The sequence below is a fragment of the Zingiber officinale genome, chromosome 1A (assembly GCF_018446385.1).
Source record: "Zingiber officinale cultivar Zhangliang chromosome 1A, Zo_v1.1, whole genome shotgun sequence".
Classification (NCBI taxonomy): domain Eukaryota; kingdom Viridiplantae; phylum Streptophyta; class Magnoliopsida; order Zingiberales; family Zingiberaceae; genus Zingiber; species Zingiber officinale.
Genome location: NC_055987.1, coordinates 42,556,526 through 42,582,074, shown reverse-complemented (window position 1 = coordinate 42,582,074; position 25,549 = coordinate 42,556,526). Strand labels below are relative to the sequence as shown.

Below are 25,549 nucleotides of genomic sequence, written 5' to 3'. Positions count from 1 at the left end.
GGACGGGATGTTGTCGGAGTACACCTATCCTCCAACCTCAAACATAGTGAGGGCGTAGCGCTCTCAACTCCCGTGCGCAATGACGGGAGGGATCACTGCTACCAGCTGCGATCACACTACCCATGGCGGACCCGGGCACTCTGAGCTCTTGCCATACACACCCTCTTGTTCCACTACCCATGCAGTGAAACACGTTGTGTGCAGGCCTATGTAGCCGGCCGACGAGCTCAACAATAATGGAGTCGTCAATCGCCCAGCATGCAATCATGCAGGATGGTGCATGATGCTACAGTATGTCATACCTGAACATAGCCTCCTCCATATATGTGTGTGTCCAAAAGGTAAACACATATATATATAACCATGATAAAAACAGCATAAATCCAAAGACATCACATATAACAATGATGTAAGTAACATGAATCCAAGAGCATGTATCACACATGTAAGCAACTAATCCAGTAGAGTAGAGCACTATAGATATGCATCTCTATGAACATATATACACATGGTAAGAAGTAAAGGTATACCAGCCTAATGTATAGCAGATAACAGTAGAAGCATGTATCAAGTATCAACCAAACCTAAATCCAGGGAAAGTGTTGAACTACCAATCACTAGTAACCGTCTACAGGTATCTAATAACCTATAACCAGAGAAGTGCTAAGTCTACCAATCACTAGTAAGTATATATAAACTTCACATATCAAAAGACACTATCAAGAGATAAGTCAAAGGGTACCCGCCTCAAATAGAAGGTACAATCCAAATCCGAAGTCGAGACGCCCATCTCGAATCAGAGTCCTGTGTCAAACAATATATATATATTTTATTTAGCTAAATCCAAATGAATAGCTAAATAAAATCTCCAAAACTAAATTAGGGCAAAACCCTAATCACCATTTAGATTAGAAATCTAAACTTAGATTAAATCCAATAGTTGACTAGGGTTAATTGTCTTAACCCTAATCATTCCATTAGTTTAATCTAAGCAACCAAATCTAATCACAATCAACCACTACTTACAACCTCTAGTAATCATGTAATCCAAATCATACCTAAATCTACACATAACCAACTAAATATAACCCTAATTCGTATCATTAAAACAAGGTAACAATTGACCTCCAAAAACTTACCCAAATCCAAGGTGATCACCAGTAGATCACCACCCAAGATGTTGCTGTCAGTTAGGGTAGTTGCTGTTGGAACCCAAGAAAGTTCACAGCACTCAACCTTGCTGAAATCTTGAGCACACCTCACTGATCAGAACCTATTGACTGCTGGGATTCTTCTCCACTTCAACCGAGACCTCAATCACAGTGAAGAAGAGAAAGTCCAAGTACTGATCAAGGGATTTACAGCAAACAATTGAATCTGACATCAAGATCACAACAAAGAAAAGAGAGTAAGAATCAACAATGCATTACCTCGATCGGTTGCCTCCAGAAAGTGTCACCTAATCCAATCCATAATGCAATGTATTGAATCTACTGACCCTCAACTAGCCAGCGTCTGCCAAGACCTAGCTCCAGCAGAGGAATCCAAGATCCACTCAAACGATCCATGACCTGACCTAGGATCTCCGACGATCAAAGAGGAAAAGCAAGAATCGAGGATGAAACTCGAAGCTAGGGCACAAATCAAAGAAATAGAAGGAATAAGGTTCGGATTACTTACCCATTGAAGCCCTAACTGCCTCTCTACACCGGCGATCGGTGGATCTGGCTTGATCCAATGGCATCGATCGGGGAAACGCAGACCGTGCTAGGGCACAGATCAGTGAACATCCAGAGAAGAAGAAATCGGAGCTAGCCTCGGAGCCCTAATTGCCTCTTCATTCCGGCGATCATCTCCCTTGGTGTCGGCGTTGGGGAAGGGTGGAGAAGAGTAGATCAAGATGATCCGGCCCCCTTCTTCGATCTCTGGCAAGCTCCGGCGACGAGGCCTCAGTCGACGTCGACGATTGCCGGAAGTCCACTGGGTTCGGTTCGTCCGCGAGAGAGAACAGAGGAAGGGTCGGGGAAGAGGAGTGGATCGGCGATTTGGGGGAGAAAAGGAAACGAATTTGAATTTATAAATAAAACATTTCCTTAGTTAAATGGGTATCCCAAACAAGCTTTATCCGTGTCCAGAATTGATCCCCTCAAAACTCGTCGTACGAACTCCGAAAAATTCCCAGAAAATTTCTAAAAATTCCGGAAAAATTCTATAAGGCTATTTTCTAAATAACCCTATTAATTAAATTTTCCGAGATCTCACACCTATAGTCCTCCTATAGCACCACGCCTCATAAGGATACGATCTGCGACAAAAAAAAAATTGCATACATCGATCTTATATTCCATAAGGGAATGTACAACAAGTCTAGATCGAACATAAAAGAAAAATCCTATGTCTAATACAACTCTTGCTGTATTAGTTAAATACAATCATGCACACACAATAAAATGCCCTTGACATGTCCAAGGGTCTAATCACACGCAATAACCAGTAAGTCATAATAGTTGGAGCCTGCAACCACAGAGTTAAAATATCCTACTATTATCATGCCTAAATTATGTATGACATGTGCATAATTAAACTGAAAACCAAACACACAGAGGCAAACCCTAGCTCTGATACCAATTGTTGGTTGGTCCTAGGAATATCGTACCAGTTCCCCTGTACAAAAATTTTGTACAAGTCCTGAACTTTTCCTAACAACCTATTGTATACTTTAGAAAATAAATTCAGAATCACAAACGAAACTTAACATTATTGATTCCAAATTTAACTTATCTGTTCTTAGAGGTTTAGACTTGGATCGCAAACGATACTTAACATTATAGATCCAAATCCACCTATGTTACAAATTCAATTAAATATTAATTTCAAAAATTGGCTCCCAGGTCAAATATGGCGAGACACTTGGCCTTCTTGGGTATGGGAACATCCACCACTGCCTCGACAAAGCCTCTTAACGAAATTCAATATTTATTTTCCTTATATAACTCTAGGTTTAACCAAAAGGAACAATCGAATCACAAGATCGAAAAACAAAGAAACACAAACTCGAAACAAATCTGAATATCTAGAATCTCTAGCCTCTCGTGTTTGGTATATCAAATCTATACAAAGAAAACTAGTATGATGCGGAAAAGAATTACTAGTTATACCTTTCTTTGTATGCAACAACCTCTTGATCGTCTACTGTATTCCTCTTCTTATCTCGGATGTCGTGTTGGTGATGATCTACTGAGACGAGAATCCACCAACCCTCCTTCTTCCTTCTTCCAAGTTTTGGCCAAGCTAATTTCTCTAAGAGATAGCAAGCCTCGGCCGCCACCACCAAGCTCCAAGAGATGCTAGAAACAAAGCCTCCTTTTTCTCGTTCTTCTCCAAGCAAAATCCGGCCACATTCCAAGCTCGATGAGATGATGAGGTTCGGCCAAGGAGAAGAAAGAAAAAGGAAAAGAGAGAATAAGAGGGTCGGCCACACCAAGGAAGAGAGGAGAGGAATAGAAGAGAGTTCTCTTTGTGAAGGCACCCCCTCCCTCTCTTTTATATTCCTTGGTCTTGACAAATAAAGAAAGTTTTAATAAAACTTCCTTATTTTCTTTGCCATGAAAAGGAAAATTTAATTGATAAAAAACAATTTCCATTTCTTTTATTAAAGTGGTCGGCCACCTCTAATTCTCCAAGCAAGGAAAGTTTTAATCACAAGAATTAAAACTTCCTAATTTGTTTCTAGAAATTTTTTAAAATAAAAATTTTTCTATTAATTTTTCTTGGTTATAAAAGGAAATTTTATAAATTAAAATCTCTCTATTAAAACATGTGGATGATTTTCAAAAAGGAAAGTCATCTTTAAAATTAAAATCTTCCTCTCAATCTACAAATACGGAAAGATATCAAATCTTTTCTTAATCTTTTGTAGAAACTATAATAGGAAAATTTTAATTTTAAAACTCTCTGTTAAAATCATGAACATGGTTTCATAAAAGGAAAGTTTTATTAAAAATTAAAATTTTGCTTTCAATTTACAAATAAGGAAAGATATCAAATCTTTTCTTAATCTTTTGTAGAAACTATAAAAGGAAAGATTTAATTTTAAAACTCTCTTTTAAAATCATGAGGATGGTTTCATAAAAGGAAAGTTTTATAAAAAAAATTAAAATCTTCCTTTTAACTACAAATAATAAAAGATATCAAACCTTGAACTTTATCTTTTGTAGAAAGCTATAAAAGGAAATATTTAAATTTTAAACTCTCTTTTAAAACCATGGTATCCACATAAGAAATATTTAAAAAATAAAACCCTTTTTAATTTAATGTGGTCAGCCACACCAAGCTTGGATTCATGCTAGGGTCGGCCACACAACTTGGCTCATCCTATTTGCTTGGCCGGCCCAAGCTCGGGTTCAAGTTTGCTTGACCGACCACCTTAGGATGGGTATAAAGGTGGATATAGGTGGGTATAATACTTTATAAATAATAGACTATGATAGGGACCGAGAAGAGGAATTAGTTTTGGTCTCCCGATGAAATTAAGCTTCCCGTGTTCGCCCCGAACACCCAACTTAATTTCATCAATAATAATTTATTCGACTAAAGAATTATTATTGAATTACTGCACCAATCCCTAATTACATTTTAGACTCATTCTTATCATAAGTGTGTTAATCTCCCTATGTTTAAAATGTCAAATGTCCATTAATTAAATGAGTTGCTGACAACTCACTTTAATTAATATCTTAGTTCAAGAGTAGTACCACTCAATCTTACTGTCGTGTCGGACTAAGTCCACCTGCAGGATTTAACATGACAATTCTTATGAGCTCCTCTTGGGGTCATTCTCAACCTAGATTACTAGAACACAGTTTCATTCTATAATCAATAATACATTATATAAATAATACTATTTCCCAACTTATCCGGCCTATTGATTTATCGAACTAAATCGCATCCTTTGATAAATCAAAGAAATGAATATTAAGTATACGTGCTTGTTATTATATCATGATTAAGAGCACACACTTCCATAATAACAAAGATCTTGCTCTTTTATTAAGTCAGTATAAAAAAAAATTTACCTTAAATGGTTCTGCTAAATACACTCATAGTGTACTAGTGTAATTTATCAGTCAAAATAAACTAACACATAATTACACTATGACTATTTCAATGGTTTGTTCATTTCCATCTCAGTCGTGAGCTACTGTTTATAATTTATAAGGAATTGATAACATTATCTTCTGTGTGTGACACCACACACTATGTTATCTACAATATAAATTAATTGAACAACTACACTTAGCTTATAAATATAGATATTTGACCAATATGATTCTTATTTCTAAGTAAATGTTTATACAAAAAGCTAGACTTTTAGTATACATTCCAACACATGCCTAGAGAAGAAAATCGACATAACCCTATTTCACTTGGTGTGCGGAGGTGAGGCAGTGGTGTCGGTCAAAGTAGGGCTAGAGTTCGACCGGGTGCAGCTCTACGATGAGGAAAACGCCAATCGGCGGCTTATGAAGCTGGACTTAATAGGCGAAGTTAGAGATAAGCCCACCATTCGACTAATAACCTATTGGAAAAGGATGAAGTAAAGCTGCAACCAGAAAGTAATCCTCAGACCGTTCCAGGTCGGAGCCTAGTTTAGAAGAGAATGAATCCGGTTGGTGATGTTACCAAATTAGAGGCACCACGAGGAGGCCCATATAAGGTCATTCGGAAGCTCATCTCTTGGTCCTACTATTTACAAGATGAGAATGGATGGAATCTAGAGTGGCCTTGGAACGTTAACCATCTTCAACTTTATCGAGCGACGATTATAAAATCGGGAGGCGACGAAACGCCTAAACCGAGTGACGACTATAACTCTCGTTATGAAATTACTGAAAGTCGAGCGATGATTATAAATCCTTGTTAAGGACACCAAAGTCGAGTGATGACTATAAACTCTCATTACGAAATTATTGGAAGTCGAGCTGCGACTATAAATCTAGGACCAACATAAAATCAACGGTCGAGTGACGGCTATAAACTCTAACCTTACAGAAATCAATAGTCAAACGATGACTATAAACCCTGGGCCAACTAGAAACCAATAGGCTAGCGGTGGCTATAAAATCGGGAGGCGATGAAAAACATAAGCCGAGTGAAGGATATAAATTCTCGTTACAAAATTACTGAAAGTTAAACAATGATTATAAACTCCTGTTAAAGATTTCAAAGTTGAGCGATGGCTAAAAACTCTTGTTATGAAATAACTGATAATCGAGCAGCGACTATAATATCCTGTTAAAGATTCCAAAGCTGAGCGGCGGTGGGGACTCTCCCATCCTCCGCCGACGGTGGCCAACAGCCACTGGCCCTAGTGAAGGGCTGCGGAAGAGGCGGCCTGACCACACAAGGAGGGAATGGTGAGCTTGAAGACCCCTACCCAACTACCACACCGGAGCAGTAGGAGGAGGAGGTTATTGTGAGTGGTCTCCCCTGGTCATGCAAGCTCACTGCCGCCCCACTCCACCACCACCTTGGGAATCATTGTCAAGCAAACTCAGTGGCTGTCAGATGGGAATGAAGGAGGCGTTCCAACTCTGGTGGCTAAGATGTCTACGAGCAACTGCAGCCAAGTCCAATGAGGTACACCAACTGATCTCTGTTCAACAGTTTCCCCAGCAGCAGCAGAATTTGTGCCGCCGCCCGTCAACAGCAACATCCGGCCATAGATCAAGGAAAGCACCTCTTCAGTTCACCTCACCGGCTCTCTTGTTAGATGACATGGTGGAACAAGAGGGAGAAGGCTAAAGAAGTGCCACGGTGACCGTCGGCTGTGAGAGTTTGCACGAAATTTGCAGATTGGAGGGGTTGACTATTTTCTAACCATCAGCATTCTTTTGCCCTATTTTTCAACAAATTTGGAAGGATGGAGGCTGATGTCACCTTGGAGAAAAGTGGTCAGCTGGTCCAAGAGAAAGGAGAGGGAATTTTCAAAGTTCAAAATTCGAAATTGGGCAAAAGAGTGGGAAAGGACAAATTCGGCGGCAGGTTTGAAATTCAAACTCCATCTCAAAGTTTTCACTCTCCCTCTCATTTCTGGTGACAGATCACACTCAAACATGGTGGGCTTGTGGGCCAAAGGAGTTGGGCTCAAGTCCAAGTCACAGCCCATGGGTTCAAAGCCACTCACTGGAATTGGCTCTCTCTTCTCCGGCAATGGCAGCCGGCCAACTCCAGCCTCCTCGGAGCTACCTCCCCGGTGAAGGAGCTACCCTGCTCATGCATTTCACGCAATATGCTCCCTTGGCCGGGGGAGCACACATGGAGAGGGATAGCGGATGCAATCGGCCATGGTAGACGGTCCGGCGAGGCGACAGCGTAGGTGGAGGAGGGGCTGCCCATGGTCGGAAGAGGAAGACTCAAACGGAGGGCTGCCACAATATGACTTATGGATGAAAGAAGCACCATGCGTTGGCTCTAACCTTTGTTGAACTCTAATTTTGGATCATCCCTACCTATGGAGTGTCCCTACGGCGGTGATCAGAGGATGGTCGGAGCTCCAGCCATAGTGGAGGATGGTGGGAGTTTTGTTCGGTTATTGGATTGGTTGAGATCATGGAAGGGTCAAGATCCAAACATGGTCGTGCTTACCTCTACCGCTATTGGAGGGCCACTGATGATGGAGGCAGCCGACTTGGAGGAAGATCGGGTATACTGGAGGTGTGGAGGAATAACCATGGACAGATGATTTCATGGCGACGATGATGGCATCACATTAGCAATAGTGATGTAATATATATTAGCGGTGTTTGTGAGATTATCTATTGTATGATTTTGTTTGACAATGATGTAGGTTGGTGTATCTATGCATATGTCATGCCTACAAGGTATGGCGAGACTCTACACTAATCTAGTATTTGTCTGGACATGATGTGTTAGGATTGACCGTACCTTTGGCTTGTATATGTATTCTTCCATTCCATTTATTTACCTTTTATATATAAAAAAAAGCCGAGCGGCATCTATAAACCCTAGCATGCAAGAATTACAGCCGAGCAGCGGCTTTAAACTCGAGAGCAATGAAAGTCAACAGTCGAGCGACAACTATAAACCCTGGATTCAAGGAGAAAGTTTCATAAGCCGAGCAGCGGCTATAAACTCTTGAACATGGATAATCAAATAGTCGAGCGACAACTATAAACTCAAGCACGATAGCAATTCGACCGTCGAGCGGTGACTATAAACCCTTGGACTGTAAACTATAAATAGTTGAACGATGGATAAAAATCGAGTGACTTCGCAACAACAGTCGAGCGACAACTATAAACCTGAGCACGAGGGGGAATCAAAAGTTGAGTGACAACTATTAAACCTAAACTCTAAGTTCGAAGAAGGTATTGAAAGTCGAGAGGCGGTTATCAAACCTTGTGGCCGCCATCGAGATTTTCGAATAAAAATGCAAGTGTCAAAGACTCCCCACTTGACTAGGTGAATCATAACCTAGCAGAGAGGAATCTTTACATGAAAATGATGAGTGGGGAAGATACTCGACCCGGTTGAATCCAATGCCCTTTCTTATTTCCTACAATGGGTTACCATTCAACCATAATTAATGGGAGATCCAAACTATTACACGAGGTGACTAAGTTATATAGAAAGAATAAAGAGGATACGAAGCAGGCAAATTTTAAAGTGCCAAACAGGGATGCGTGGATTAGTACTTAGAAAAATTTACAAAGATTGTTCCATGTTATAAAATACTGGTAGAAAAGAACTATGCTAGATCAACAATAGCGTCCTCGGGGAGCGAGGCCACAAGCTCATTCTTCCGAACGGATGTAATGGAGACATCGACAAACAGGTGGCCGTCATCCTTCAACTACTGGATGGTACCGTTTATGCCGAGATCGAAGAGCCATGTATGACTTGTGTTGTGTCAGTTATTAGTTAGATCCATCAAATACTGCTAGAGATTAGTGGTGATAGGTTAATTGTTGATGATCTATCCGTGGGATTATCCAGGACTTATAGAGGATATGTTGCGATATTAGGTAATCGTTGATAGATTGACTAATTTGCTCCTTTTCGAGTGAACTGTAGGATGAATTCTTTGAATCGATTAGCAGGGTTATACGATCAGGACATCATCAGACTTTATGGTATATCTATGAGAATTGTATCAGGTTGAGATCCGTGATTCATTTCACGTATCTAGCAGAGTTTGTAGCAGATCATGAGTATGGATCTTGTTGTAGTAGAGGTTTTCACCCTCAGATAGATGGAAAGTCGGAGCACATTATATGGATGTTAGAGGTTTGTTGATAGTGTGTGTTATGGATTTTGGAGGCAGTTGATTTACCCACAGTAGGCTAGATAGAAGGGTGGGAGTAGCGGAAGCGGGATGAGCTCATAACCCACAGATTCATCCCTTACAGTTGGAGATTTATTCTGATACTGAGATGAATTAGAATATGAGTATGTTGTTGGTTGTTACCCTAGGATGAGGATCCCTGAGTTGAGCAGGAAATTTAGGGACCAAATTTTTTATTAGTGGGGGAGAATGTAAAATACGACACTTAACCAATATTTAAATAATAAGCGTTATGGGAGAAATAATCTTATTGGATTTTTCAGGAATTTTTAGGAATTTGTCAGGATTTAAACGGGATTTGTAGGACATGTTTAAGGGGATGAATGGATTAGGCTAAGAAAAAACCTGTTTAGAATATTGTTACAATTCCGCAAGTGCACGAATTCGTCGTCAGTAATAAAGATTATCGATCCCACGAGGACTGGTTATAAGCACTAGCAATGGTTCACTTAGGATTAGCTAAACTACTGATGGTTGTAAGTTATCTAAAGAAAAGAGATTAGGAAGCAGAAACGAGAGCTAGTGAAAAGTGAGAAATTAACTTGGTTTATGAAGAGTTCTAGGAGTTCGGTTTCATTGTGGTAGTATTGATGTATCACATTCTATCCTTTACTCATTGTCCATCAACATGCATTCGCCAGAAGCTAAAGCAACTATCCTTAGGTACTAAATAGAGAATATCCCTGTGAAATCCTGTTATGGTTAACCCCTGTCACAAGGGCACCTCGGTAGATCACAAGAACGCAACTCTAATTGGTGTCCTTAAGGATAGAAATAAGGGCTTAGTTTGGTTTCTTACTTCCTTGTGGAGAAGTTGCCTCTCCTTTTAAGGAAGTACCCTAGATGTCCGTGAACGGGTTACCCCTGTCACTAGGGCCCCTCAGGTATATGATCTAAGATACTCTCTCTATGAGGTTAGTAATTCCTACACAATCAATTAATACGCAACAAGACTCATGCATAGTAGTTGAAACAAAGTAAGCGAAATCATCCAATGAATAGAGGCATGAATATGAGTCTTACATCAAAACCAATCCACAACTACTCCCTAATCCTAGAACAAGGAATCTACTCCATAGACGCCGGAGAAAAACCCGAAGACATAATGTAATTAAGCATACAATTCTCGAAACACGAAGAGAGAAAGAGAAACGGTGCTTATCCAACGACGACGAGTGATCTTCGGATCCAATCCTTTGCTTCTGGAGTTAATGTGGGGATGTAGGATTGTTGGATGGGGGTCCTGGATAGCGTGGAACGGGACCAAGGCGATTCTCCCTTTAACGGCTCGCTTCCCCCGTGGAGAAGGGTTAAAACCCTATTTATAGGCCAGGGCACGGCGCCGCGGCACAACCGTGTAGATATGGCACGACCGTGCCTTCTTCTTCTTTTGGCTGCGCTGCACGACCATGCCAATTGGCACGACCGTGTGGATCTGGGGCTCGGCTCCTGGGACACGGTCATGTAGGATTGCACGACCGTGCATTGCTTAGCTTCGGTCGTGGGGGGCATGGCCGTGCAGGATTGCATGGCTATGCAAGGATCCGTCTCTGGTTGGCCGCACAACCGTGCAAGAGTTGCACAGCCGTGCACTGCTCTTCTTCTGTTTGGCCACACGCCCGTGCAAGTTTGCACGGTTGTGTTCTCTGGATCATTTCGGTGCGTCGACAATCGCTGTTTTTGCTCCGAAAGTTATCCATGTCAACACAAAAACCAAAAAAAGAGTAGATATCCGAACAAAAGAGTATTTATAATAAGTATATGATAAAAGAGATGATCATGCAAAGAATATATACGTATAAAGCAAGTGAATGTGTGTTAAAACATGCATAAACAATCATAATATTTATACACATCACACCCCAGACTTGAACCTTTGCTTGTCCTCAAGCAAAACACTGCAAACTATGTTTATGAGCTCCTAGCAGTGTTTCATAATCCATAGTGCATTCGCCTAACTCTATCAACTAGTTTCATTGATAAGCACGATTGTGGAGTAACCTAAGTATGGCCTAATCTTAATTTCTTTGTGCTCGATGTATTAAGTAACTCAAACTCTTCAAGTTTCAATTCTCTGTCCTAGTTAAGTCATCATACAATTGAGTTCCTAATGTTCCCGGTGATAGGCACTTACCTGCCACACACTTGGTTCGTTTTCCTTAAATTATACAAGGTCTCAAAGGATACTACTCGGAATCAAGAGAAACATAACATTCATTTCCCCAGTAACCTAACTCGGTTTCAAAGGGGTGAATTGTTAGTTTCCACTCACGACAACTATTTTTTATCCCTTATTCAATTTTTTTTTTGGTGCTAAAGAACTAATCACAAATGCGAGATGCATATGTTGGGATTTAGATTTTTCCAAATGAGATTCCATGATCCAAGGTCATCCAGTAACTAAAATGTAAATAAGAAATCACCATGAGAATAAAAGTACTAAACAATTTGGATGAATCATAACTATTTCAAAAATATTTCTACTATTCAAGCTTAAGTACTTAAGTGTAGTGAAAATAAGATCCTTAACGTTAGGCCAAGACTTATACCAAACTCCATACAATACTTATCTTATTTCATGCTACTAAAGATAGAGAAAGGAGATGCACCAAACATACTAACACTGTCTTGACAACATACGAACTAAGAAAATGCTAGTCATTTTACTATCGGACAAGTAGCAGAAAAAGTAGAAGGTTTGATGTTCTCAAATATGCATCAAAACCTTTTTTTTAATATTTTTTAAGTAAGAAAGTACAAATGAGATGCAAATAGAAATATGAAACTAATAAGATGCGAATAAACAAAGTAGACTAATAAAATATGCAGAAAGAAAAGAAAAACTCGACTCGACTCAGGTTGCATAGACACAGCACCCCCCAGACTTAAATTTTTCATCGTCCCGATGAAATTAATGCGGTGGCGGGGGTGGGAGATAAGGGGGTCCCCGATATGTGCTGGAGGGAAATCTAGGCATACCAAGAAGATGGCCAAGGTGTTGAAGATATTGATAAAGGGCATCTACTTGTTGTCTAGTAATATCCATATCATCCATAAAATTTCTCATTCTTTCCTGGTCAACCTCATAGTCCTGAACGAATTCTGACACTTGACTATGGAAATCCCTTGTAAACTGAAAATGATCCTGTATCTCCCTAAACTGGTCATCAGATAACTTGAAACGACCCTCCAACAATCATTGTTGGGCATTTTCTTCTCAGGAAGGGAGTCTAAAGAGGCACGAAAGTGAGAAAAATCAAATCTAGAAGGTCCCGTACCATAGACAAAAGAGTGTCTAAGAGATTTTGAATATCCGGAAGGTTACGGGAATCCTGATGACGAGGAATCTTGGTGGTACTTGGTGTTGGTGCAGTGAGCACCAGATAATCGAACCTGAGTTTTGATTATGGCAAATGGTTCAAAGTTAAGCTGTGGTGTTATCTAATAAGGTTCATGGAGCTTACAGGAAAGTCCTAAGTGATGCTTAGGCAAAAGTCCTAGCTGCGGTTAGGCAAGGTGAAAACCTAAGGGGGGGGGGGGGGGGGGGGGTAACCTTAAGTCATAGGGGATGGTAACCCTAGGTGAAGGAAAAATCCTAAGGGGGATAACCTTAGGTCATAGGGGTGGTAACCCTAGGTGGCGGAAAACCCTAAGGGGCGACAATCTTAGGTCCTAGGGGGTGGTAACCCTAGGTGGCGGAAAACCCTAAGGGGCGGCAACCTTAGGTCCTAGGGGGTGGTAATCTTAGATGGAGGAAAATCCTAAGGGGGGTTAACCTTAGGTCCTAGGGGGTGGTAAACCTAGGTGGAGAAAAATCCTAGGGGGTGGTAACCCTAGGCCCTAGGGGGTGGTAACCCTAGGCGGAAAGTCCAGTCGGTCTGGAGGACCGGACTGGCATCAGGTAATCTCTCCTGAGGGGAGTAAGTGAGGACGCGTTCCCCGTAGAGGGAACAGTAGGTGTCGGGTCGACCTAGGGTTTCCGGTCGAAAATCTGAAGTCAGACCCAGACAGTCCGGAGAATGTCATCATATTCTATTATCATATCTATATTATTGTTTTGTGCTAACTTTGTTTTGCAGATTATGTGTTTGGGACTAACACTTTTTGCAAGACCAAAGGAGCACAACCTAGCCTCGGATGAACAGTATCCGAGGTGCCTCCATGGAGCTTGGAGGCACCTTGGGTGCAAAGCTGGAGCTGGCTGCGAAGCAAGCTTGGAGGCGCCTTGGAGGAAGCTCAAGGCGCCTTGGACTGGTGGCTGAAGGCACCTTGGAGAGCAATGAAGGCGCCTTGAAGCAGATAAGGTGCGACCTGGCTCGATGTGATCCACGCGGCTGACTCGGCTAGTTTAAGGCGCCTTGGATGGGCTTTAAGGTGTCTTGAGCACTGTTTAAAAGGGGGTTTCGAGCAGCACCTTGGATCAACGAATTCAAAGCTTCTCTTCTTCAACGTGCTTCCAACAAAACGATCCCGAAGTGCTGCAACGACATCCCGACGACCCGGAGCTTCAGTTTCGACTTTATTGTTGTCGGTATAAAGTTTAATTCAGTTTATAATTGTACTTAATTTGTAATACTTATCGTGAATATAGTTGTTGCCCACCGAAAGCGGTCAACGACCGCAGGCCTTCGAGTAGGAGTCGAGATAGGCTCCGAACGAAGTAACCTCTCGTGTCTCTTGTGTGTTTGTGCATTTTTATTTCCGCTGCTTTATAACTCGATAGTTTTACGAATTCGAAAAGCGTGAAAGCCACGAGCGTTATTCACCCCCCCCCCCCTCTAGCGCTTCTCGATCCAACAATTGGTATCAGAGCGGGGTCGCTTCCAATAGGTGAAACCACCATTCGAGCATTTTTTTGTGGCTTTTTTTGCCTTTCATTTTTTCCCTCCAAAACTATTTTCAAAAAATTCATTTTCATCTTTTCACAATTGATTGGGATTAATGAAATATCGCATTTAGTAAATTTTGAAATAATATTTTTTATATTATTTTAATAACATTTTTTATTATTTTATTACAAGTCTTCTTGTTTCTTTGTGTGCAAGATTTATTTCTCAAATGACCCATCAAGAAGGCTACAACACTGCTCGTCCACCGCTCTTCTCCGGCGAAGACTTCAGATACTGGAAAGACCAGATGGAGCACCAATTGAAGACGGAAGCAGAAATATGGACTATAATCCATATTGGATTTATTCTCCCCACCGAAGAAGGTGTACCCATCACTTGCGAAAAGTGGGATTCACAAACCATAAGAACATTCGAGGCATATGCAAAAGCAACATGGACTCTCCTATGTGGCCTAACAAATTCAAAACTTGATCGAGTCGGAAAATTCAACAATGCTAAGGAGCTTTGGGAGAATTGCTCAAGCTTCATGAGATTCCTTCAGAGTCAGAAGATCAAGATAAACCAGAGTTCGAATTCGAACACGACTTTCCGGAATCAACCTCTGAACCAGACTCAGAAGAATCAGATCAGACCGATTTCATAGCACTAATGGCCAGAGAAGAAATTGCTAAATTTGAGTCTGAATTCGAGACGGCAACAGTCAAGGGGGAGGATCCTATCACGGATCTAAAAGGTAAAATTGTAAATCTCTCATAATCTGTTTTAAATGTAGGGAGAGAGGGCACTATAGAAACGAATGCCCCACTCGTAAAACTCGACCGACACAATCGGAGGAGTAGGAGAAAATGATCAGGAGAGGGAAGAAACACATTAAATGCTCCAAATGCAAACAAATGGGTCACTGCAAAAGACAATGCCCAGAAAGAAGACCCAAGAATCCAGAGGGAGAAATCAAGGTTAGTACATTTACATTATATGAAAATCCAGTTTTTGCAACACATGATTGCACTAGTTTAACTAATCATGCTTACTCTAGTATAGATTTCTCTTCAAAATTAGATATGCATGCTAATAATGTAATAAATAGAATTAATTCAAATAAAAATAAGAAATTAACTCTTAGAAAATTACAAAATAATATCTTAAAAGATAGAATAGATAAGTTAGAAAAGATTGTTAATAATTTAACTAATCAACAAAATCTAGACTTGGGTTATAAGTCTAAAGTAAAACTTAAACACCTACAAACCAAGCTATAATCAAGTATCTTTTACTTACTAAACTTAATTTAAAAATAACTCAAATCTAATTTATATAATTTAAATAAAATTATCAATAATATAGGAGGAGGCTTCAGAATAGCTGTCACCTCAAAAAATTAATTTACCTGATAGGGTAATCCAAACCAAGCTACCCAGCAGGGTAAGTAGAACTAATTAAAAAAGGAACAAGTTTAACTTGACCCACGGTACTGGTGAAGTATTGGATGATAGTACGTTGAGGAAGCTTAGTCATCGCATGTCTAGGAAGATATGACTTCGACCTGGTACATTTGGCTAAGTGGAACTGACCGAAGCTACCCTTTATGGATCCTAACCAGTTAGACCAAGGTTTTGTACTAAGTTCAATGGATAGGACTTTTTGGAAAACCTCGAAGGCATGGTTACTTTAATGATGTCCTTATGACTCACCATAGCCCAGAAGTTTATCCAAAGAATGCCTACTTGTTGAACCCAAAGCTAAGCCTGAATCTAACACAAAGTTAAACCAAATCCTAAAATTGAACCTAATTCATCTCACAAAATTATAGGATTCCCTGATTTGAAACTTAGACCAGGTGAGATGACTAAGAATTAAATTAATTCAAATCAAATTACTATGTAATAATTCAAATATAATTAACAATTCAAATTAAATTAATACCTAATTTCAAAATTATTTGAAAAATCTTTTAAAAATCATTTTAAAAATCCTTTTAAAAATTCTATTAAAAACTCTTTTAAAAATTCTTTTAAAAATCCTTTTTAAAATCGTTTAAAACTTAATTTCAAAATTATTTGAAAAATCTTTTAAAAATCATTTTAAAAATCTGTTTTGAAATTCTATTAAAAATTTAATTAAAAATTCTTTTAAAAATAATTTTAAAAATTCGTTTAAAAATTCTATTAAAACTCTTTTAAAAACTCTTTTAAAAATTATTTTAAAACACCTTTTAAAAATTCTATTAAAACTCTATTAAAAATCATTTTAAAAATTCGTTTAAAAATTCAATTAAAAATTCTTATAAAAATCATTTTAAAAATTCAATTAAAAATTCTTTTAAAAATTCTATTAAAAATTCAATTAAAAATTCTTTTAAAAATTATTTTAAAAATCCGTTTAGAAATTCTATTAAAAATTCAAATAAAAATTATTTTAAAAATCCATTTAAAAATTCTATTAAAACTCTTTTAAAAATTCTTTTAAAAATCATTTTAAAAATCCTTTTAAAAATTATATTAAAAACTCTTTTAAAAATTCTTTTAAAAATCATTTTAAAAATCCTTTTAAAAATCGTTTAAAACTTAATTTCAAAATTATTTGAATAATCTTTTAAAAAATAATTTTAAAAATCTTTTAAAACTTAATTTCAAAATTATTTGAAAAATCTTTTAAAAATTATTTTCAAAATCATTTGAAAAATCTTTTGAAAATCCTTTAAAACTTAATTTCAAAATCATTTGAAATATCTTTTAAAAATCTTTTAAAACTTAATTTCAAAATTATTTGAAAAATATTTTAAAAAATCTTTTAAAAATCTTTTAAAACTTAATTTCAAAATCATTTTAAAAATCTTTTAAAACTTAATTTCAAAATTATTTTAAAAATCTTTTAAAAAACATTTTAAAAATCATTTTAAAACCTTTTAAAAATCCTTTTAAAAAATCATTATAAAAATCATTTTAAAAACCTTTTAATAATCATTTTAAAAATTATTTTAAAAATCTTTTAAATCTTTTAAAAATCCTTTAAAATTTATTTTGAAAATCATTTCAAAAATTATTTTAAAATCACTTTAAAAAACATTCTGAAAATCATTTTAAAAAAAAACATTTTGAAAAACCTTTAAAAAAAATCTTTAAAAAAAATAATTTGATAATTATTTTCTAGAGACTAATTAATTTCAATCAAAGTATCAATTATTTTTATTTCAAAATTCAAATTCATTATCTACAAAATTTTAATTCTCAAATCATACTTTCAATTTTTGACTGCAAACTCAATTAATTTGTAACATATTTTATAATAAAAAATCACTGAAAATACAAATTTCTATGACAATATATTTAAATAGTGATACAGTTAAATTAATTCCATCTCACACTCACTCATAAATTGAATGTGCTTGATAACCTAGAATGGGTGAGATGGTAAATTAGGGAAATATAAAATAACTATTATTTTTTTTTACATGCTTGGACTCTAGAACCCTAAGGATTTAATATGACATTAATTAAGGGGGAGTGAGTGGAGTCAAGCTAAGTTTCTTTTAAAATAAATTTTGTGGTTAAATTTTTTGAAAAGTTAAAGTAAATCCATTTTTTTTAGACTTTAAACTTTTCATCAACTTATATGTAACTAAGACTGAATCAATCTCTTTTAAAATCAAGTTGTTTTCAGAAAGCTAAATAAAGTTTTTTTTGGAAATATTTTTTTTTGAAAAATTACTAGGTTTTTTTCTTACTTTATCTAACTACCTTTCAAAACAATCATTTGCAAGACTAAGTCTTTTTTTAAAAAACTTTTTCAAAAATTAGCTAAGTATTTTTTTTTTAAAAAAAAGGTCTTTCAAAACTATCTCAAATTTGACTAAGTGCTTCTGTTTGAAAAATTTCTTGTTAAATTTTCCAATTTTCAAAAACTAGCTAAGTTACTTTTCAAAGTCAAAACAATTTTCTCTTAGCTAAAAGCTTTACATGAAAGTTTATTCTAGCAACTTTAGCTTTTCAAATTTGACTAAGTTTTTTTTTAAGCAAAGGATTTGACTATGTTTTTATGACAAAATCCTTTTTAAGTTAAGTACTTAAATCAAATTTTTATCAAAATCTAAGTACTTAACTATGCTACCCTTTAGGAGGAGCTTAAAATTAAATAGAATATTTTTTTCTCTCTTCTTAATGGTTTTTGATTTATGTCAAAGGGGGAGATAAAAGTCAAAGTTAAGAAATCAAGAAATTAAACATAATGAAAGGGAGAGAGAGCATAAGCTTTAAATATTACTTATGCATTGATGCTCATGGTTAACTTTCGTTATTTATTCCTTTATTTAATGTTATGTTTTACTTAACTTTGAACCAAGGTTGTCATAATCAAAAAGGGGGAGATTGTTGGTGCAGTGAGCACCAGATAATCGAACCTGAGTTTTGATTATGGCAAAGGGTTCAAAGTTAAGCTGTGGTGTTATCTAACAAGGTTCATGAAGCTTACAGGAAAGTCCTAAGCGATGCTTAGGCAAAAGTCCTAGCTGTGGTTAGGCAAGGTGAAAACCTAAGGGGGGGGGGGGGGGGGGGGGGGGAACCATAGGCCATGGGGGGGGGGAACCCTAGGTGAAGGAAAAATCCTAAGGGGGGGTAACCTTGGGTCCTAGGGGGTGGTAACCCTAGGTGGCGGAAAACCCTAAGGGGCGGCAACCTTAGGTCCTAGGGGGTGTTAACCCTAGGTGGCGGAAAACCCTAAGGGGCGGAAAACCCTAAGGGGCGGCAACCTTAGGTCCTAGGGGGTGGTAACCCTAGGTGGATGAAAATCCTAAGGGGGGTAACCTTAGGTCCTAGGGGGTGGTAACCCTAGGTGGAGGAAAACCCTAGGGGGTGGTAACCCTAGGCAGAAAGTCCAATCGGTCTGGAGGACCGGACTGGCATCAGGTAATATCTCCTGAGGGGAGTAGGTGAGGACGCATTCCCCGTAGAGGGAACAGTAGGCGTCAGGTCAACCTAGGGTTTCCGGTCGAAAATCTGAAGTCAGACCCGGACAGTCCGGAGACTGTCATCATATTCTATTATCATATCTATATTGTTGTTTTGTGCTAACTTTATTTTGCAGATTATGTTTTTGGGACTAACATTTTTTGCAGGACCAAAGGAGCACAACTTAGCCTCGGATGAACAGTGTCTGAGGCACCTCCATGGAGCTTGGAGGCGCCTCGAGTGCAAAGCTGGAGCTGGCTGCGAAGCAAGCTTGGAGGCGCCTTGGAGGAAGCTCAAGGCGCCTTGGACTGATGGTTGAAGGTGCCTTGGAGAGCAATGAAGGCGCCTTGAAGCAGATAAGGTGCGACCTGGCTCGATGTGATCCACGCAGCTGACTCGGCTAGTTTAAGGCGCCTTGGATGGGCTTTAAGGCGCCTTGAGCACTGTTTAAAAGGGGGTTTCGAGCAGCACCTTGGATCAACGAATTCAAAGCTTCTCTTCTTCAACGTGCTGCCAACAAAATGATCCCGAAGTGCTGCAACGACATCCTGACGACCCGGAGCTTCAGTTTCAACTTTATTGTTGTCGGTATAAAGTTTAATTCAGTTTATAATTGTACTTAATTTGTAATACTTATCGTGAATATAGTTGTTGCCCACCGAAAGCGGTCAACGACCACGGGCCTTCGAGTAGGAGTCGAGATAGGCTCCGAACGAAGTAACCTCTCGTGTCTCTTGTGTGTTTGTGCATTTTTATTTCCGTTGCTTTATAACTCGATAGTTTTACGAATTCGAAAAGCGTGAAAGCCACGAGCGCTATTCACCCCCCTCTAGCGCTTCTCTATCCAACACTTGGTTTCTTCTATAATAGAGGGAATAGTTTCGGGGATTAAGTCAGTAATCACCTAGTTCACGAGGTTGCGAATCGAAGTTCGCTCAGGGCAAGGAAGGGGTGATGGAAAACCATTGTTCCTAGGGAAGGCATACTCATTCTCATTCCGACAAATTATTTTCATTGCAAGACAAGAATCGATGTCGATCTTGTCATTACCATGAATGACCTCTAATCCATCAAGCTCACAACCAAGATTGAATGCTATTTGGGTGATCAATCCACCAAACACTATGATCCCCGAAGATGCTTTAGCTGCTCTCAACAAATTTTGTAAGAAATGAAATCCGGAATCAAAATCCACTTTATTCAACATCGCCCAAAGAGAATAGAGCTCTACCTTTCTAACCACCCCATCACTCTCTCCTCGACCAAAAATCGTTTTGTTCATCACTCGGTGAAGGTATCTAAAGGTCGGGTTTTGCATGCGGGATGTCTTATCTCTAGAGGGTTCATAAGGGTCCTTTGATCCGATTATTGACATCCAAAATTCATTCCATCTAATCTCATCATCAAATCTGTGGGTGTCACCAATAGGTAAACTAAAACAATTATTAAAATCACTAAACATCCACCGAACTTCTTTATTCATCAACCTAAAAGTTATAACCCCTACGTAGTCATTCTTAGACGAAATTTAACATCAATCGAGCTCAAAAATTCAAGGACTAGGCGGGGGTAAGTCGGTGAATGGGAGTACATAATATCATTCCAGTCTAAAGAACTAATCATCCAATTTACGTCATCTCTAATTCCTAGCATATCCAAAGTAGTGGGATCCATATATCTAGTGCATATAATTTTTCTAGCGACAAGGATATCATATCTAGCTTTATGTTCATGATTTCTAAAAATAATACTAAACTCATTTTCATTACCTTCGTCGCACGCCACCCTTTTTCCTTTGCCTTTTGAAGAAGAAGCCTTCCCTTTGCCTTTGTCGCCTCCCGGCGCATCTCCTTCGCCAAATCCAACACTTCCTCGACGAAGTCTGTTCAAGATCTATGACATGATGTGTGAACTTTGAGGAATTTCTTGTAGGTGGAGATGGATCTTGAGGATGGAAGAGGAGGAAGAAAAATAGGGGAGTTACTTCTCTCTTTCCGGATTTGTGGCCTAAAGAAATGTTAGATCTAGGTGTAGATCTAAGTAAAGATGAACTTTAGAGGTGGGGATTGGGGCTTGATGAGGTGTAGTGGGGAGGAGAAAATTTTTGGAAGAGAAGGAGATGGAAATAGGGCTTTTTAGAGGGGTGAGCAGCGCACACGGGTAGGGGCACGACCGTGTCTTATAAACACGGTCGGGTAGGTAGGTTTTTCTGCACGACCTTGCCAATTGGCATGACCCCCTCTCTTCTCCCCTCGACCAAAGTCGCACGACCGTGCCGGTTGGCACGGCCCGCGCCTTCTTCCTCTCTGCTTTGATCGCACGACCGTGCCAATTGGCACGGCTTGTGCCTCCTTCTCCATTGGTCTTCTTGCACGGTCGTGCCAATTGACATAGCTCGTGTCTTCTTCCTCTCTGCATAGGTCACACGGTTGTGCAAGGTTGCATGACCAATGGCCTTTGCCCCTCTGTCGGCTTCGCACGACCGTGTGGGGTCACATGGCCAACTCCTTTAAGCGCACGATGACTCGTCTTTCGCCATTTTGGTTCCTATGACGCCTCCACACCCGTGAAACGCTCACGACCAACTCGTGGAGGCTATGCACATCCTGAAAATAAATACCTAAAAATAAAGAAATAATAAAAGTACTCGACTTGAACTTACTAGAGAAATAAAATGATAAACGGAATGATGAAATAAAATGAAAAACCCTTGGATTGCCTCCCAAGAAACGCTTGTTTTAGGTCTTTAGCTCGACCCCATTTCAGTTAGTGTGGACTAAACCCATGGAAGCACGACTCTCCTCCTAGGGTTAATGCTCCAGTCTGCACCTTTAGTTTCATTCGTGCAGGGTAAATGTACTTCTTATTGTTCGCTGGAGGGGACCTCTCTTGGAAACTGCACTCCTCGACTTTGTGTATTTTCATTTTGCTAGAATTTCCCTGAGAAGAGGGGTCGCAATTAGAAGAATCAGATAAATCAAATTCTAACCTTTCTTTGCCGATCTCCAAGGATAACTTGTGACTTTTCACATCAATGAGAGCTCCAGCTGTGGTAAGGAATGGTCTTCCAAGGATGATCGATATCTTGGGATCCTCCTCCATATCCAGGATAATGAAATTTGTGGGAATGATGCATCCGCCTACTTCTACTGACATGTCTTCCACTATTCCCATTGGGTATCTACATGAATGGTCAGCTAATTGCAATGTCATAGTAGTTAGCTTAATGGTCTGGAGCCCTAACTTCTTACATAACGAGTACGGAAGTAGGATAACGCTGGCTCCCAAGTCACAGAAAACTTTCTGTATGAGTTCAAACTCAATTTTACAAGGTATGGAAAAACTCCCTGGATCCTAAAGTTTCGGTGGAATATTTGCCATAAGTAGAGCGCTGCAATTTTCTGTTAATGCTACGGTCTCGAAGTCGCCCTTCTGCCTCCTGTTAGATAAAACACCCTTTACAAATTTTGCAAACTTCAGCATTTGGTGTAGTGCATCTATCAGTGGTATTTCTATGCAAATTTCCTTAATCTTCTTTAGGAATCGATTGAACTCTTCATCCTTTTGGGATGTTATCAGTTTCTGAGGGAAAGAAATTGTCTGACTTTGTGGGAGAATTTGAAGAGTTCCTTCAACTTTCTTGGTGATCTCCTCTCCATCCCTGTTCTGGATCTGATTAGGCATTAGGGGAGAGGGCTCTTCCTCTGAGTCAGGTCCTTTCTAAGTAGTGATTTGGGGGTCTCCCATAGTTCATCCGCTCCTCAGCTCGATGCGGTTGCAATATTCCACTGGGTTTATATCAAGCTTTCTTAGAAATATTCCCTATGCTCTTAAAAAAGACTGGGCTATCTGACTATCTTGCATCTTCTGATGTTTTTTGAAATTTTCTAGTATTTGAGTCAATTGCTTGATCTCATTCTTCATCTCTTTTTGCTCTGAGAGAGCTTCTTCGAGCATCTTTTTGATTCTGGATAGTTGTGAGGGTTACTGTTGTTGATAAGTCTATTATCCAGATGGGTAGTTTTGTTGCCCAGGTTGATAGCTTTGTTTTACTGGTCCTTGGTCCTGATTATTCCTGTATGAGAAATTTGGGTGGTTCCTCCATCCAGTGTTATATGTGTTGGAGTACGGATTGTTTTGCTTTTGGTTGTAACTGACTATCGCATCACATTGCTCAAGCTAGTTTATCTGTTCTTGTATTGGCCCTAAGGGGTAAGTATCTTGAGCATGATTCGTACTTCCACAAGTTTCGCAAACACATACTATTGCATTGGCTATGTTGTTTCTCATGGCCTCAAACTTCTTGGTTAGAGTGTCCAGCTTCGCAGACATGAGTGTGACTGCATCTACGTCGAATTTTCCTGAAGCCTTTATTGGATTCCTTGAGAAAGAACCACTAGATCTTTCGGTTGCCCACTGATGATGGTTCTGTGCCACATTCTCTATGATCTCTTCAGCTTCATCAAGACTCTTATTCATTAATGCTCCTCCTACTGCAGAATCGAGGGATACCTTCGTGTGATAGTTGATTCCATTGTAGAATGTGTGTTGAACCAACCATTTCTCAAGGTCGTGATGGGGGCACTGTCTCAGCATTACTTTGAATCTGTCCCAGGCTTCAAATAATGATTCTAACTCTATCTGTTTGAAGCTTGCGATCAAATTCCTCATGTGGGCAGCTTTGCTTGGCGGGTAGAATTTGTCCAGAAATTTCTACTCGCACTACTCCCAAGACGTTATGCTATTTGCTGGAAGAGAATTTAGCCACTGCTTGGCTCTGTCTTTTAGGGAGAATCCAAAAAAAAAAGTAACCTTACTGATTCTGGAGGGACCTCGTTCACTTTCATAGTACCGCAAATCTCGTAGAAAAGCTCTAAGTGATGGTTTGGATCATCATGCGATTCTCCTCCAAATTGATTCTGCTAAACCATGTGGATTACTGCTGGCTTGATTTCAAAATTGTTATCTTCGATTGGCGGTCGAGTGATGCTAGACCGAACCACTCGCGCATAAGGTGCTGCATAATCCTTCAACAGTTTGTCAGCCATCTCTGAATATTCTTGTGTGGCTTGAAATGCTTTTTGTAGGTTTCTTCTTCTCAGAAAAGTCCTATCAATCTCTGGATCGAACGGTAGAAGCTGTCCTGAAAGATTAGCTCTTCGCATGCAAAAAACAAGATATGGAATATAGTAAAGAAAAGAATTAGAATAATATTTTTTTTTGGCGTTTTAATAAAAATGCAGAGAATAAAGGAAAACAAAAATAAAATTATTTATCTCTGAAGTGTAGAATATTAGAAAAAGGAATGATAAAGAAAAAAAACAAAGTATAGTCTAATCTAATATGATTTTTGCTAATGTTATAGACGCAGTCCCCGGCAACGGCGCCAAAAACTTGTTACGATTCCGCAAGTGTACGGATTCGTCGTCAATAATAAAGATTATCGATCTCACGAGGACTGGTTATAAGCACTAGCAATGGTTCACTTAGGATTAGCTAAACTACCGATAGTTGTAAGTTATCTAAAGAAAAGAGATTGGGAAGTAGAAACGAGAACTAGCGAAAAGAGAGTAATTAACTTGGTTTATTAAGAGTTCTAGGAGTTTGGTTTCATTGTGGTGGTATTGATGTATCACATTCTATCCTTTACTTATTGTCCATCAACATGCAATCACCGAAAGCTAAAGCAACTATCCTTAGGTACTAAATAGAGAAGATTCCTGTGAAATCCTGTTACGGTTAACCGCTGTCACTAGGGTGCCTCGGTAGATCACAAGAACACAACTCTAATTGGTATCCTTAAGGATAGAAATAAGGTCTTGGTTTGGTCTCTTACTTCCTTGTGGAGAAGTTGCCTCTCCTTTCAAGGAAGTACCCTAGATGCCCGTGAACAGGGTATCCCTGCCACTAGGGCCCCTCGGGTATACGATCTAAGATACTCTCTCTACGAGGTAAGCAATTCCTACATAATCCATTAATACGCAACAAGACTCATACATAGTAGTTGAAACAAAGCAAGCGAAATCATCCAATGAATAGAGGCATGAATATGAGTCTTACATCAAAATCAATCTACAACTCTCCCTAATCCTAGAACAAGGAATCTACTCCATAGACACCGGAGAAAAACCCGAAGATATAATGTAATTAAGCATACAATTCTCATAACACGAAGAGAGAAAGAGAAAGGATGTTTATCCAATGACGACAAGTGATCTTCGGATCCAATCCTTTGCTTTTGGAGTCGATGTGGGGATGTAGGATCGCTGGACGGAGGTCCTGGACGGCGTGGAACGGGACCAAGGTGATTCTCCCTTTGACGGCTCGCTTCCCTCGTGGAGAAGGGTTAAAACCCTTTTATAGGCTAGGTCACGGTGCCGCGGCACGAC

General features: G+C 39.1%; 1 long non-coding RNA gene and 1 other non-coding gene across 2 annotated transcripts; one reads left to right on the top strand and one right to left on the bottom strand.

Annotated features, from left to right (window-relative positions):
- Positions 1 to 1,274: 1,274 nt before the first annotated feature.
- On the bottom strand, positions 1,275 to 1,538 carry LOC122002646. The gene is made up of 2 exons (XR_006117691.1): positions 1,431 to 1,538; positions 1,275 to 1,345 (listed from the first exon to the last, which is right to left on the bottom strand). It is a non-coding gene; the product is annotated as an uncharacterized LOC122002646 (long non-coding RNA).
- Positions 1,539 to 23,727: 22,189 nt separating this feature from the next.
- On the top strand, positions 23,728 to 23,833 carry LOC122039260. The gene has a single exon (XR_006128121.1). It is a non-coding gene; the product is annotated as a small nucleolar RNA R71 (small nucleolar RNA).
- Positions 23,834 to 25,549: the final 1,716 nt, after the last annotated feature.